The sequence below is a fragment of the Delphinus delphis genome, chromosome 12 (genome assembly GCF_949987515.2).
Source record: "Delphinus delphis chromosome 12, mDelDel1.2, whole genome shotgun sequence".
Taxonomy (NCBI): Eukaryota; Metazoa; Chordata; class Mammalia; order Artiodactyla; family Delphinidae; genus Delphinus; species Delphinus delphis.
The window spans coordinates 59169528-59186500 of NC_082694.2; the positions used below are offsets into that span (position 1 = coordinate 59169528).

At 36.6% G+C, this 16973-nt stretch overlaps 1 protein-coding gene and 1 pseudogene across 4 annotated transcripts in view; one reads left to right on the forward strand and one right to left on the reverse strand.

Annotated features, from left to right (window-relative positions):
- The window catches only part of SOS1 (SOS Ras/Rac guanine nucleotide exchange factor 1), a 152616-nt gene that overhangs the window by 18605 nt on the left and 117038 nt on the right, over positions 1 to 16973 (forward strand). The window lies entirely within an intron of this gene.
- On the reverse strand, positions 1136 to 3376 carry LOC132434965 (ubiquitin-ribosomal protein eS31 fusion protein-like; annotated as a pseudogene).

Below are 16973 nucleotides of genomic sequence, written 5' to 3' on the forward strand. Positions count from 1 at the left end.
ATTTGGTTTTTAAAATTCTTAGTTCTTGACTTAACAAGCAGAAGGTACTTTCAGAACCCTTGTTACTCTGTTCCACTGGAGAACCCAATTAAATTCAAGAAATATTTGAGGAGCTTCTGTATGCAAAATCTTGTGATTGGCTTCATAGGGTAGTAAAAGGATAACCAAGATTTTGCATCGAAGTATTTATAATATAGTGAATGATAAGATAGTTCCAAATATAGATATCATTTAAAGACCTAATATAGTATCTTCAAAAAAATAATGCAGCACAAATGTGTAAATCTTTTTAATCATTGGATAAATGGTTGAATTAACTATGTTCTAGATATATACGCATACATAACATAACTTTGAGGAGCTAAGGCTAGGGTAAGAAGTACTCCTGAATAGATATAGGCTACTTCATTATTTCTTAAACATCTTCGTTTTTTAAAGTAGTAGTCTGTGAAATTCTATCAATTGTACTTTCATTTAAATTAACAAATATACTTTTTTATAAAATCACAAATACAGTTGACCCTTGAACAACACAGGTTTGAACTGTATGGGTACACTTATACATGGATATTTTTCAGTAGTAAATGCTACAGTACAACACTTGGTGGTTAGTTGAATCTGCAGATGCAGTGGAACCGTGGATATGGAAGGCCTGCTCTTAAGCTACATGTGGATTAAACCCCGAGTTGAATGGCCAACTGTACCTTTAGGAAAATTTAAGCTACATGTTGTTCACAGTAGTTTATTTAGAGTGCCTTTCTCAATATCTGTAACTGAAATCACACCTGTTCATGAGAGATTGAGAGTCTTAGTGGGTGGAAAGGGAGACAGTGGGTTATTTAAGCACATTCAGTGTATTTTGGAGGGTGGCAAGGCTTTGGGCATTTAGGACAGCATTGGCAGGTGGATTCTTAACCGCTGCACCACCAGGGAAGTCCCACTACAGTGTTCTTAATTGTGTTGCTACTTTACATTTTTACGCTTACATGTTTGCTATTGAACTCATCAACATTTAATAATCCATAGTAGCAAATTCTTGAAAATACAATTAATTTATAAACTCATCTTAGTCCTTGGTAATTTTTTCAAATGTTTTTCATATTTACATTTTTATATAGTTAATATACTTTTCAATGTTGAACATGACAAATATAAAAAGTATCCTATTTCATTTTTAAATTAAAAACTATAATGCTTTATAAAAGTTATTTTAACTTATAGAACACAATCACAAAATTCAAAGCTCAAAAGATTATACAGTGAAAATCTTCCATCTCACTCCTCTGCTCCACTGTTCTTGCATTCTACGCAGGGGCAACCAATTTACAAGTTTCTTGTGTAGAGATTTTTCCATGATAAGCTTGTGTATGTGTATATATGTGTGTGGTGTATGTGTGTGTGTGTTTTTGGTACACCTTTTTTTAGTACCTTTGTTTTTTCCCCCCTTTTCAGTATATTTTGGAGAGCATAGCAGTTAAGATTATCACCTTTATTCTTTTCTATGGCTACATACTATTATTTAGTTGTACTATAATTTAACTAGTCTCTTTTTTTTTAATTAGGTCATTGTCTTTTATTAACTAGTGTACAATTACTTGTCTTCTGGTTTGTTTAAACAATAGGTAAGACAACATTTGCCACAATACTGTGTGTCAAAGTGGTTCACCATAAAAACTCCAGCACCACGTTCATCTGAAGGGCACTCCCGATGAAGGTGACTGATTTTGCCATTCTCCTCCACCTTATAGTATTTTAGGACAGCCAGCTTAACCTTCTTTCTCTAATGCTTGTTCTTCTTGAGAGTGGTGTAAGACTTCTTCCTTTTCTTAGCACCACCATGAAGTCTCAACATTAAGATGAAGAGTGGACTCCTTTTGAATGTTGTAGTCAAAGTACGTCCATCTTCCACTTGCTTGCCAGCAAAGATCAGTCTTTGCTGGTCAGGAGGAATTCCTTCCTTATCCTGCATCTTGGCCTTTACATTTTCTGTTGTATCTGAGGGTTCAGCTTCAAGAGTGATGGTCATCCCTGGAAGGTCTTCATGAAAATCTGCACCTTGGCGGCAGTTCTGCCGCAGATGGCAGATCCAAAAGCTAACTAGTCCCTTATTGAGAAACATTGAGGTCACTTTCTTTTTGTATTATAAACACTTGTAGCAAAAACTATATATATGTCCTATCACATATGAGTGAAATGTATCTTCATGTCTCTTGCCCATTTTCTAATTGTTTGCTCTTTTACTGTTGAGTTTTGAGAGGTCTTTATATATTTTGGATACTAATACTTTGTTGGGCCTGTGGCTTGGAAATGTTTTGTCCCACTACTTACCTTGTCTTTTTATCCACTTTCCAGGGGCTTTCTCAGAGCAAAAGATTTAAATTTTGGTGAAGTCCAATTTATCAGTATTTTACTTGTTAAAAAATATTTATTTATTTATTTATTTTGACTGCGCTGGGTCTTAGTTGTGGCACAAGGGATCTTTGTTGCAGCATGCAGGACCATTTTAGTTGCAGCATGTGAGCTCCTTAGTTGTGGCATACGGACTCTTAGCTGCAGCATGCACGCGGGATCTAGTTCCCCAACCAGGGGTCAAACCCGGGCCGCCTGCATTGAGAGCGTGGAATCTTACCCACTAGACCACGAGGGAAGTCCCTATCAGTATTTTTCTTTTATGGGTTGGTGTCAAGTCTTAAGTACTCTTTGAATATCCATGGATCCTGAAATTTTTTTCGTGTATTTTTTCCTAAAAGCTTTATAGTATTACATTTCACATTTAAGTCCATGATACATTTTGTGTTATTTTTGCATAAGGTATGAGACTTAAGTTGAAGTGCATTTTTTTACCTATGGATGTCCATTTGCTCCAGCACCATTTGTTGGAAAGGCAGTCCCTCCTTCATTGAATTGCTTTTGTACTTTTGTCAAAAATTGGGCATATTTTTATGCGTCTATTTCTAGGTTCTCTCTTCTGTTCCATGTGTTTCTCTCTATCTGCCAATGCTACACAGTATTTTATTACTATAGCTGTAAAATAGGTCTTGAAATTGGGTAGGATGGTTCCTTTCATTTTGTTCTTTTCCCAAATTAGAATTTTAGTAATTCTAGTTACTTTCCCTTTTCATATAAATTTTCGAATAATCTTGTCAATATGTACACAAAATCTTTCTTGGGATATTGGTAGGAGTTGTGTTAAACCCATGTATTAATATGAGGGAGTGGGAGAATTGACATCCTTACTATGTTGAGTCTCCCATTCCATGAACATTGAATGTCTCTTCATTTATATTTAGATTGGTTTCCTTCATCAATATTTTGCCATTTTTAGCATACAAATCTTGTGCTTGTTTTGTTAGATTTGTACTTAATATTTTGGGTTTGTGAGGGTTTTTTTATTATAATATTTTATTTTGTATGTCCATGTGTTCATTGCAAATAGAGTTGATATTTTTACATGTTTATCTTGTATCTTATGACCTTACTGAATTCACTTGTTTGTTCTAGGTTTTTATTTTTTTGCTTTTGTAGATTCTTTGCAGTTTCTACCCAATCATGTAGCTGACAAATAGGGATGGTTTTATTTTTTCCTTTCAAATTTGTGTTTTTTATATCCTTTTCTTGTTTTATTGCACTGGCAAGAACTTTCAGCACTATGTTCAATGAGTATGTTGAGAGTGGACATTATGTCTTTTTCCCCAGTTTTAAGGGGAAAGTATTCAGTCTTTCACTCTTAAGTGTATGTTAAGTATACGTTTCTGTAGATGCTCTTTATCAAGTTGAAGAAATTCCCTCTTATTCCTCTTTCTCTGAGAGGTTTTTTTTCCTGCATGAATGGGTACTGAGTTTTGTCAAATACTCTTTTTTTATTTACCTCAATTGAGATGAATTATGTGGTTTTTTTCTTTAGCTTTCTAATGTGGTGGATTACATTGATTGGTTTTAGAATATTGGTCTAGACCTGCATCCCTGGAGTAAACTCTGCTTGGTCATAGTGTATGATTTTTTTTGTATATTGCCAAACTTGATTTGCTAATATTTTGTTAAGGATCTGTAATTATGAAGGATGTTGGTCTGTAGTTTTCCTTTTTTGTTCTGTGTTTATCTGTTTTTTGTGTTTTTTTTAAATCAGGGTAATACTAGCTTAATAAAATGAATTTGAAAGTATTCCCTTCAATTCTGTTTTCTAGAAGAGATGGTGGAAAATTGGTGTTAATTCTTTAAAAGTTTGCTATAATTTTCAGTGAAACCATCTGAACCTGGAGAGGTTTTTGGATGTTTTGAAATTACCAATTCATTTTATTTATTTAATAGGTATAGGACTCTCCAAATTATTATTACTATTTTTGCGGTACACGGGGCTCTCACTGTTGTGGCCTCTCCCGTTGCGGAGCACAGGCTCCGGACGCGCAGGGTCAGCGGCCATGGCTCACGGGCCTAGCCACTCCGTGGCATGTGGGATCTTCCCGGACCAGGGCACGAACCCGTGTCCCCTGCATCGGCAGGCGGACTCTCAACCACTGCGCCACCAGGGAAGCCCTATCCAAATTATTTACTTCATATTGGGTAAGTTGTGGTAGTTTTTTGTTTTGTTTCGTTTTGTGAGAAATTGGTTCATTTCTTCTAAATCATCATTATATGTTGGTGACGAGTTGTTAGGATTAGAAAGGCTCCCCTAGACACCCGAACAGTATAAGGATGAAACATTCTTTATGGCTTTATGATGAAAATTATAATCTTTTAGCTATTATAGCTCTCTGAAGAAAATGTTCAATCAAAAGATTAAATCATACAAAGCATTTAACATTTTTAAACAGTTGCCTAATAACAAACTTTTAAAAGAGATTATTCATAGCACTAAATTATGTTTGTCAAATATTTGAGTAGTGTTTCCTACTGTCCTTTTGTAGTTGCAGGGTGTGTAGAGATGTTCATGTTTCATTCCTGACTTATTCCTTATGTTGGTAATTTGTGTCTTCACTTTTTTTCCTTTGTCAGTCTTGCTAGATGTTTGTTGATTTTTTTTTAAATTAATTTTTATTGGAGTAGAGTTGCTTTACAATGTTGTGTTAGCTTCTGCTGTATAGCAAACTGAATCAGTTATACGTATACATATATCCACTCTTTTTTAGATTTCCTTCCCATTTAGGTCACCACAGATCATTGAGTGGAGTTCCCTGTGCTATGCGGTAGGTTCTCATTAGTTATCTATTTTATACATAGTAGTGTATATATGTCAGTCCCAATCTCCCAGTTCATCCCACCTCTCCCTTTCCCCCATGGTAACCGTTTGTTCTCTACATCTGTGACTCTATTTCTGCTTTGTAGATAAGTTCATCTGTACCACTTTTCTAGATTCCACATATAAGCAATTTTATACAATATTTGTTTTTCTCTTTCTGACTTACTTCACTTTGTATGACAATTTCTACGTCCATTCACATCTCTGCAAATGGCACTGTTTTGTTCCTTTTTATGGCTGAGTAATATTCCATGGTATATATGAACCACATCTTCTTTATCCATTCTTCTATCAGTGGTCATTTAGGTTGCTTCTATGTTCTGGCTGTTATAACTAGTGCTGCAGTGAACATTGGGGTGCATGCATCCTTTTGGTTGGTTGTCAGTTTTTGATCTCTTAAAAGAACCAACCAGGGCTTCCCTGGTGGCGCAGTGGTTGCGAGTCCGCCTGCCGATGCAGGGGACACGGGTTCGTGCCCCGGTCCAGGAAGATCCCACATGCCGCGGAGCGGCTGGGCCCGTGAGCCATGGCCGCTGAGCCTGCGCGTCCGGAGCCTGTGCTCCGCAGCGGGGGAGGCCACAACAGTGAGAGGCCCGCGTACAGCAAAAAAAAAAAAAAAAAAAGAACCGACCGTTTCACTGATTTTTCTCTGTTTTTCTGTTTTCAGTTTTATTGATTTCTACTGTATCTTTATTATTTCCTTCCTTTCTCTTGCTTTGCTTCTAGTTTGCTCTTCTTTTTTTGAGATTCTTGAGGTGGAAACTTAGGTTATTGACTTGTGGCTTTTCCTTTTGATTTGAGGCTTTTCCTTTTTTTGAATTTCTTTCTCAGCACTGTTTTACCTATGTCTCACAAATTTTGCTATGCTGTATTTTCATTTTCCTTTAGTTCTGTTATATGTATTTTTAAATTTCCCCTGATAATTCCTCTTTGATCCATAGATTGTTTATATAAAGTGTGTTGTTTAGAGAGCTGAGTGGCAGCCGTGGATACTCTGGGCACCTGCTGTGCGTGTGTGTGGCCACCTGGTGTACACAGGCTCTGGCAGCAGCCACGGGCTGGCCAGACTGAGGCAATTTTCTGGATGACAAACAATGGCTCAGCACGGTGTCTCAGTACAACCAGGAGGCTGGACAGTGGATCCAATTCTGAGACGCCTGTTGTCAGGCCTGAGCTCCTGTGGTGGGAGTGCCAAGTCCAAACCACTGGACTAACAGAGAACCTCAGACTCCAGGGAATATTAATCAGTGTGAGCTCTCCCAGAGGTCCTCATCTTGGCACCAAGACCTGGCTCCACCCAACTGCCTGCCACCTCCAGTGCTGGATGCCTCAGACCAAACAACTAGCAAGACAGGAGCACAGCCCCACCCATCAAGAAAAATGAGATGACAAAAAAATATGGTACAGACAAAGGAACAAGGTAAAAACTTACAAGACCAAATAAATGAAGAGAAAATAAGCAACCTATCTGAAAAAGAATTCAGAGTAATGATGATAGTAAAGGTGATCTTAAATCTAGGAAATAGAATGGAGGCCTGGATCAAGAAAATACAAGAAATGTTTAACAAGGACGTAGAAGAACTGAAGAACAAACAAACAGTGATGAACAGCACAGTAATTGAAATGAAAAATACACTAGAAGGACTCAGTAGAACAATTGAAGCAGAAAAATAAGTGAGCCGGAAGATAGAATGGTGGAAATAACTGCTGAGGGGCAGAATAAAGAAAAAAGAATGAAAAGAAATGAGCACAGTCTCAGAGACCTCTGGGACAACATTAAATGCACCAACATTCAAATTATAGGAGTCCCAGAAGAAGAAGAGAAAGAGAAAGAGTCTGAGAAAATATTTGAAGAGGTTATAGTCGAAAACTTCCCTAACATGGAAAAGGAAATAGTCAGCCAAGTCCAGGAAGCACAGCGTTCCATACAGGATAAACCCAAGGAGAAACATGCCGAGACACATATTAATCAAACTAACAAAAGTTAAATTCAAAGAAAAAATATTAAAAGCAGCAAGGTGAAAAGCAACAAATAACATACAAGGGAATCCCCATAAGGTTGTCAGCTGATTTTTCAGCAGAAACAATGCAGGCCAGAAGGGAGTGGCAGGATATATTAAAAGTAATGAAAGGGAAAAACTTAAAACCAAGATTAGTGTACTCAGTAAGGATCTCACTCAGGTTCGACGGAGAAATCAAAAGCTTTACAGGCAAGCAAAAGCTAAGAGAATTCAGCACCTCCAAACCAGCTTTACAACAAATGATAACAGAACTTCTCTAGGAGGGAATCACAAGAGAAGAAAAAGACCCACACACAAAAAAATCCAAAACAATTAAGAAAATGGTAATAGGAACATACATATCAATAATTACCTTGAATGTAAATGGATTAAATGTTTCAACCAAAAGACACAGGCTGGCTGAATGGATACAAAAATAAGACCTGTATATGCACTGTCTACAATAGACCCACTTCAGACCTAGGGACACATACAGACTGAAAGTGAGGGGATGGAAAAAGATATTTCATGTAAATGGAAATCAGAAGAAAGCTGGAGTAGCAATACTCATATCAGTTAAAATAGACTTTAAAATAAAGACTGTTAAGCTGTGACAAAGTGAGAGAGTGGCATGGACATATATACACTACCAAACGTAAAATAGATAGCTAGTGGGAAGCAGCTGCATAGCACAGGGAGATCAGCTCGGTGCTTTTTGACCACCTAGAGGTGTGGGATAGGGAGGGTGGGAGGGAGGGAGACGTAAGAGGGAAGAGATATGGGAACATATGTAAATGTATAACTGATTCACTTTGTTATAAAGCAGAAACTAACACACCATTGAAAAGCAATTATACTCCAATAAAGATGTTTAAAAAAATAAAATAATAAAATAAGATAATGACTGTTACAAGAGACAAGGAAGGACACTACATAATGATCAAGGGATCAATCGAAGCAGAAGGTATATAACAACTGTAAATATTTATGCACCCAACATAGGAGCACCTCAATACATAAGGCGAATGTTAACCTAAAAGGGGAAATTGACAGTAACACAATAATAGTGGGGGTTTTTAACAGCCCACTTACACCAATGGACAGATCATCCAGACAGAAAATAAATAAGGAAACACAAGCTTTAAATGGTACAATAGACCGGATAGACTTAGTTGATGCTTAAAGAACATACCACCCGAAAGTGGCAGAATACACTTTCTTCTCAACTGCACACCAGACATTCTCCAGGATAGATCACACCTTGGGTCACAAATCAAGCCTTGGTAAATTTAAGAAAATTGAAATCATATCAAGCATCTTTCTGACCACAATGCTATGAGATTAGAAATCAGTTACAGGAAACAAAACTATAAAAAACACAAACACATGGAGGCTAAACAATACATTACTAAGTAACCAAGAGTTCACTGAAGAAATCAAAAAGGAAGTCAAAAAATACATAGAAACAAACTACAACAAAAACACGACAGCCCAATACCTATGAGACACAGCAAAAGCAGCTCTAAAAGGGCAGTTTATAGCAATTCAATCTCACCTCAAGAAGCAAGAAAAATCTCAAACAATCTAACCTTACACCTAAAGCAAGTAGTGAAAGAAGAAGAGGAGGAGGAGGAGGAAGAAAAAGAAGAAAAACTCTAACGTTAGTAGAAGGAAAGAAAGATTAGAGCAGAAATAAACGAAATAGAAATGAGGAAGACAGCAACAAAGATCAATAAAACTAAAAGGCTGGTTCTCTGAGAAGATAAACAAAACTGATAAGCCTTTAGCCAGACTGATCAAGGAAAAAAGGGAGAGGTTTCAAATCAATAAAATTAGAAATGAAAAAGGTAAAATTTCAACTGACACTGAAGAAATACAAAGGATCATAAGAGACTACTATAAGCAACTATATGCCAATAAAACGGACAACCTGGAAGAAATGGACACATTCTTAGAAAGGTACAACCTTCCAAGACTGAACCAGGAAGAAATGGAAAATATAAACAGACCAATCACAAGTAATGAAATTGAAACAGTAATTAAAAATCTTCCAGCAGGGGCTTCCCTCATGGCACAGTGGTTAAGAATCCACCTGTCAATGCAGGGGACATGGGTTCCATCTCTGGTATGGGAAGGTCCCACATGCTGTGGAGCAACTAAGCCTGGGTAGCACAACTACTGAGCCTGCACTCTAGAGCCCAAGAGCCACAACTACTGAAGCCTGTGTTCCTAGAGCCTGTGCTCTGCAACAAGAGAAGCTACCACAATGAGAAGCCCACGCACCACAACAAAGAGTAGCCCCTGCTTGCCACAACTAGAGAAAGCCTGCACGCAGCAATGAAGACCCAACGCAGCCAAAAATAAATAAGTAAATTAAAACAAAAAATCTTCCAACAAAGAGAAGTTCAGGACCAGATGGCTTCACAGGCAAATATTATTAAACATTTAGAGAAGAGCTGACACCTATCTTACTCAAGCTCTTCCAAAAAATTGCAGAGGGAGGAACACTCCCAAACTCTTTCTGCAAACCACTATCACCCTGATACCAAAACCAGACAAAGATATCACAAATAAAGAAAATTACAGGCCAGTATCACTGATGAACATAGACGTAAAAATCCTCAGCAATATGCTAGGAAACAGAATCCAACAACATATTAAAAGGATCATACACCATGATCAAGTGGGATTTATCCCAGGGATGCAAGGATTCTTCAATATATGCAAATCAATGTGATACACCATATTAAGAAATTAAAGAATAAAACCATATGATCATCTCAATAGATGCAGAGAAAGCTTTTGACAAAATTCAACACCCATAAGTGTGCATAGAGGGAACCTACCTCAACATAATAAAGGCCATATATGACAAACTCACAGCCAACGTCATTCTCAGTGGTGAAAAACTGAAACCATTTCCACTAAGATCAGGAACAAGACAAGGTTGCCCACTCTTGCCACTCTTATTCAACATAGTTTTGGAAGTCCTAGCCATGGCAATCAGAGAAGGAAAAGAAATAAAAGGAATCCAAATTGGAAAAGAAGAAGTAAAACTCTCACTGTTTGCAGATGACATGATACTATGCATAGAAACTCCTAAAGATGCCACCAGAAAACTACTAGAGCTAATCAATGAATTTGGTGAAGTTGCAGGATACAAAATTAGTGCACAGAAATCTCTTGTATTCCTATACACTAATGATGAGGGACTTCCCTGGTGGTCCAGTGGCTAAGACTCCGCACTCTCAAGGCAAGGGGCACTGGTTCAATCCCTGGTCAGGGAACTAGGTCCCACATGCTGCAACTAAGAGTTCGCATGCTGCCACTAACGATCCCGCATGCTGCAACAAAGATCCCGCATGAAACAACTAGGACGCGATGCAGCCAAATCAATCAATATTTTAAAATTAAATAAATAAAAGATAAAGTTTGCCTATACACTAACAACAAAAGTTCAGAAGGAGAAATTAAGGAAACAATCCCATTTACTATTTCAACAAAAAGGATAAAATACCTAGCAATAAACCTAGCTAAGGAGACAGAAGACCTGTATGCAGAAAACTATAAGACACTGATGAAAGATATCAAAGATGACACAAACAGATGGAGAGATACACCATGTTCTTGGATTGGAAGCATCAATATTGTGAAAATGACTGTACTTCCCAAAGCAATCTACAGAGTCACTGCAATCCCTATCAAACTACCAATGGTATTTTTCACAGAACTTGAACAGAAAATTTTACAATTTTTATGGAAACACAAAAGACCCTGAATAGCCAAAGCAATGTTGAGAAAGAAAAATGGAGCTGGAAGAGTCAGGCTTCCCAACTTCAGACTACACTACAAAGCTACAGTAATCAAGACAGTATGGTACTGGTACAAAAACAGAATATAGATCAATGGTACAGGATAGAAAGCCCAACGATAAACCCACGCACTTATGGTCACCTAATCTATGACAAAGGAGGCAAGAATATATAATGGAGAAAAGACAGTCTCTTCTATAAGTGGTGCTGGGAAAACTGGACAACTACATGTAAAAGAATGAAATTAGAACACTCCCTAACACCATACACAAAAATAAACCCAAAATGGATTAAAGACCTAAATGTAAGACTGGACACTACAAAAGCTTTAGAGGAAAACATAGGAAAAACACTCTTTGTTATAAATCACAGCAAGATCTTTCTTGAACCACCTCCTGGAGTAATTAAACTAAAAACAAAATAAACAAATGGGACCTAATTAAAGTTAAAAGCTTCTGCATAGCAAAGGAAACCATAAACAAGATGAAAAGACAAACCTCAGAATGGCAGAAAATATTTGCAAATGAAGCAATTGACAAGGGCTTAATCTCCAAAATATACAAAACAGCTCATGCAACTCAATATCAAAACAACAAACAACCCAATCCAAAAATGCGTGGAAGACCTAAATAAACATTTCTCCAAAGAAGACATACGGATGGCCAAGAGGCACATGAAAAGATGCTCACATCACTAATTATTCGAGAAATGCAAATCAAAACTACAATGAGGTATCACCTCATACTAGTCAGAATGGCCATCATCAAAAATCTACAAAGGATAAGTGTTGGAGAGGGTTTAGAGAAAAGGAACCCTCTTGCACTGTTGGTGGGAATGTAAATTGATACAGCCACTATGGAGAATGGTATGGAGGTTCCTTAAAAAACTAAAATAGAACTACCATATGACCCAACAATCCCACTCCTGGGTGTATACCCTGAGAAAACCATAGTTCAAAAAGACACATGGATCCCAGCGTTTATTGTAGCACTATTTACAGTAGCCAGGACATGGAAGCAACTTAAATGTCCATCAACAGAGGAATGGATAAAGAAGGTGTGGTACACATATACAATGGAATGTACTCAGCCATAAAAAGGAATGAAGTTGGGTCATTTGTAGAGATGTGGATGGACCTAGAGTCTGTCATACAGAGTGAAGTTAGTCAACAAGAGAAAAACTAATATCATATATTAACGCATATATGTGGAATCTAGAATAATGGTACAGGTGAACCTATTTGCAGGGCAGGAATAGAGAGGCAGATGTAGAGAACGGACATGTGGACACTAGGGGAAGGGGAGGGTGGGATGAACTGGGAGATTAAGATTGACATATATACACTACCTTGTGTAAAATAGTGGGAACCTGCTGTATACCACAGGGACTTCACCTCGGTGCTCTGTGATGACCTAGATGGGTGGGTTGAGGGAGGTGCGTGGGAGAGAGGTCCAAGAGGGTGGGGATATATGTATACCTATAACTGATTAACTTTGTTGTACAGCAGAAACTAACACAACATTGTAAAGCAAGTATACTGAAATGAAATGAAATGGGTTGTTTAGTTTCCAAGTGTTTCGAGATTTTCCTGTTAACATTCTGTTATTGATTTCTAGTTTGTTTCTATTGTGGTCAGAGAACATATTCTTTCTGATTTCAGTTCTTTTAAATTTGTTCAGATTTGTTTTGTAGTCCAAAATATATTCTATCTTACTTTGTGTTGCTTGGGCACTTGATAAGAATGTGGTTTTCTCTGTTGTTGTATGGAGTGTTTTATGAATGTTGAATAATTCTTGTTGGCTGATGGTGTTGTTGAGTTCTTTCAAATTCTTGGTGATTTTCTATCTAGTTGTACTAATTGTTCAGATAGGGTGTTGAATTGTTCAGCTGTAGCTGTTGATTTGTCTCTATATCCTCCTTTCAGTTCTATCAGTTTTTGCTTCACATTTTAGAGATGTGTTGTTTGGTGGATACACATTTGGGAATGCTATGTCTTCTTTTTTTTTTTTTTTTTTGCATAAAGTAAAGCCTTACTTCTTTTTTTGTTTATTTTTACTTTATTTATTTATTTATTTATGGCTGCATTGGGTCTTGGTTGCTGCACATGGGCTTTCTCTAGTTGAGGTGAGCGGGGGCTCCTCTTTGTTGCGGTGCGCGGGCTTCTCATTGCAGTGGCTTCTCTTGTTGCGGAGCATGGGCTCTAGGCATGTGGGCTTCAGCAGTTGTGACTCACGGGCTCAGTAGGTGTTACTTGTGAGCTCAGTAGTTGTGGCTCACGGGCTCTAGAGTGCAGGCTCAGTAGCCGTGGCGCACGGACTTAGTTGCTCTGCAGCATGTGGGATCTTCCTGGACCAGGGCTTGAATCCATGTCCCCTGTATTGGCAGGCAGATTCTTAACCACTGTGCCACCAGGGAGGCCCATGGGAATGCTGTATCTTCTTGATAGGTTGACTTTTTCATCATTGTGTAATGTCCCTTTCTGTCCAATAAATTTCCTTGGTTTTGAAGTCTACTTTATCTGATATTAATATTGCCACTTCTGCTTTCCTTTGATTAATGCTTGCATGATATATATCTTTTTCTGTTCCTTTACTTTTATCCTATTTATATCACTGTATTTGAAGGGACTATCATGTAGATGGTACATGGTTAGGTCATGTTTTTTAATCCACACTGTAATCTCTGCCTTTAATTGTTATGACCATTTTCATGCAGTGTAATTATTGCTGTGTTATGGCTTAGCCTGTGGGGGTTTTTTCTATTTTTTATTTAATGGAAGTATAGTTGATTTACAGTGTTGTGTCAATCTCTGTTGTACAGCAAAGCGACTCAGTTATACACATATATACATTATTTTTTTATATTCTTTTCTGTTATGGTGTATCACAGGATATTGAATATAGTTCCCTGTGCTATACATTAGGACCTTGTTGTTTATCCATTCTCAATTTGATAGTTTGCATCTACCAACCCCAAACTCCCAGTTCATCCCTCTTCTTCCCCCGACCCTTGGCAACTACAAGTCTGTTCTCTTATGTCTATGAGTCTGTTTCTGTTTTATAGATAGGTTCATTTGTGCCATATTTTAGATTCCACATATAAGTGATATCATATGGTATTTGCCTTTCTCTTTCTGACTTACTTCACTGAATATGATAATCTCTAAGTTGCATCCGTGTTGCAAATAGCATTATTTCCTTCTTTTTTATGGCTGAGTAATATTCCATTGTATATATGTACCACATCTTTTTTATCCAGTCATGTCAGTGGACGTTTAGGTTGTTTCCATGTTTTTAGCCTGCCATTTTAGATGCTATTTTCTGTTTGTTCAGCTTTTCATTTCTGTTTTCTTTTTCCTGCCTTACTGTGGGTTACTTGAACATCTGTTAGAATTCCATTTTGATTCCTTTATTGTGTTTTTGAGTATTTCTTTGTATCACTTTTTGTGTGGCTGCTCTGAGTATTACATGATGTATACAGTCAACCCCTGAACAAGGCAGGGGTTAATTTGTGCATAACTTATTGTTACCCCCCAGTATCTGCTGTTGCTCCGAGTCTCCAGGTTCAATCAACCGTGGACCGTGAAGTATTTACTATTGAAAGATATCCCCCTATAACCATGGAGAACCATGCAGATCAAATCCACATTGTTCAAGGGTAAACTGTGCATAACTCATTACAGCTTATTGGTATCATTTTATCAGTTTGATTGAAGCATAGAGAAACTTTATCTCCCTCCCTTTATGCGATTCTCTTTATAGGATGATTGCCTTAGTATAGAACCACATGAGACAGTGTTATAATTTTGCTTCAACAATCAAACATAATTAGAAACGTGAAGAAGAGAAGGAAAGCCTATTGGATTTACCTATATATTTTCTTAGGTTGTTCTTCCTTCCTGGTGTTCTGAAATTCCTTCCTTTGGTTGTTTGCATTCTGTTTAGATAACTTCTTTTAGCCATTCTTTTAGGGTAGGTCTGCTGGCAACAAATTTTCTTAATTTTGTTTCATTTGAGAATGTTTTGATTTCCTCTTCATTCCAGAACAGTATTTTCACTGGGTATAGGATTCTGGGTTGATAGCTCTTTTCATTTAGCACCTAAAAAATATTATTTGACTTCCTTCTGACCTCCCTGGTTTTAGATGAGAAATCTTCTGTTATTTTAATTGTATTTCTAATGTAGGTAAGGTGGTGTTTTCCTCCGGCTGCATTCAAGCCAGTCTATTTAGGAAATCTACTCTTGCATGTGTGTATGATTTTTTTGTGTGAAAAAAAATTTTTTTCCCAGCTGAAGTTGTATTACGTTGCTCTAAAATAGAAATGACTTAGAAAGTTTAGTAAAATTATTTCATAAAGTACTACTTTTTAGATGGTAATGATAGTTCTACTTAATTTTTCATAGCAGCTATAGCTACATAAACTAACTCTTAAAAAGAAGGTCTCCAGTGAAGTAAAAAAAAAATTACATTTATCTATTACCCACCCCACCCCTTTCTAAGCCAGGGTACTTTATATTTTCAGATTCTATTAGCAAAGGTAATTTTTCATTCCACTGACCCTATTTGAAATTTGGAATCAAATATTTCAGTCTTTAATATATGTACTGTAAAATTACCAAGGCTTGAAAGTAGTGAAATCTCTTTATGACTATATTTAAGTTATCTATGTTATATTAGCATTTTACCTGAGGTAGTTTAAAACTTTGCCCGGTGGGAAAAGTATAAGTAACCATTTCTGGTTCTTATTTTCAGATCTATATAATAAATCAATTCTAGTTTGCTTTTGCTTTCTTGGATTTTTGTCTTCTATTCAGTATTTAGGTTGAACAGTTATGAAGTTGGTAAAAACATAACTTAATGCTCTTATTTATACCTTATTAACAGTTGTATGTGGAGTGAATTCTACCTTTTAGAATGATTAAAGTGTTAAAGGACTCAACTTTTTACAGAATTTACTTTGTTGTTCTACCATTAAGTAACTCTTAATTTTTTCACATAGTCACCACTGTGGAACAAAAATATCATGCATAAATGAAAACATTTCTTCTGTGGTTTCTTTTTTAGAGTTTGAGTATGTGATGACTTTTAGCAATTCATAGTACTAAGCTGTTTTAGTCTGGATACTTTGGTTACAGCAAAAATACAAGTATAAAAATAAAACAATTTTAAAATACAAGTATTTTTTAAAAATAAAAGTTTTAAATGGTTTACATTTAATAGCCGATATGTTGGTAACTATGGGCATCTTCATATTGGTTTTATAACCTTCTTAAAAATAAAAAAAGAACTTAAAAGATTGAGATCTTCCTGTGACTCACTTTGTGGGATCTTGTTCCCTTTTAAATAGTAATAATCGTTCAGTATTCAAATTCAGATTAAAATAAAACAGATGCATTTGAAATAAAAGTGAAAATCTCTTCCTCTTCTTTCCCTTCCTCTATCCCACCAGGCTTACTCCCCAGAATCTACATAGCCTAATCTTTTATACTTTAAAATCCTTGTTCTTTCCTCTCAGTAATGAGCTCTTCTCCCTTTTAAAAAATAGAAGCAAACAACAACAAAAAACAAACAAGATCTTAAAGAAAAATTCAGTATATTACAGATCACAAAGAAAGTTTTTCTTTTTTTCAGAGGCAATGTGTAGAATTATGCCTCACCTTTACCTGGTGGTACTTGGAGAAGCCCTGGGGAAGCACTCAGTTCTGTGCTCATAATTTGAAAACTCCTGCTCCCTTTGTGCTTCTGGTAATTAAAAGCAAGAAATTAGTTGAACATTTTATGAAGGAGACATACTTCTGGTTTTTAAAAACATGTATTTAAAAAGTAGCCTTATATTTGTAATGTAAATGTTGCTTTGTCAGAAGTGTCAATATTTGGAACAAACTTTGGTAATTAATTTTTAAATAAGATATAATTCAAACCAGG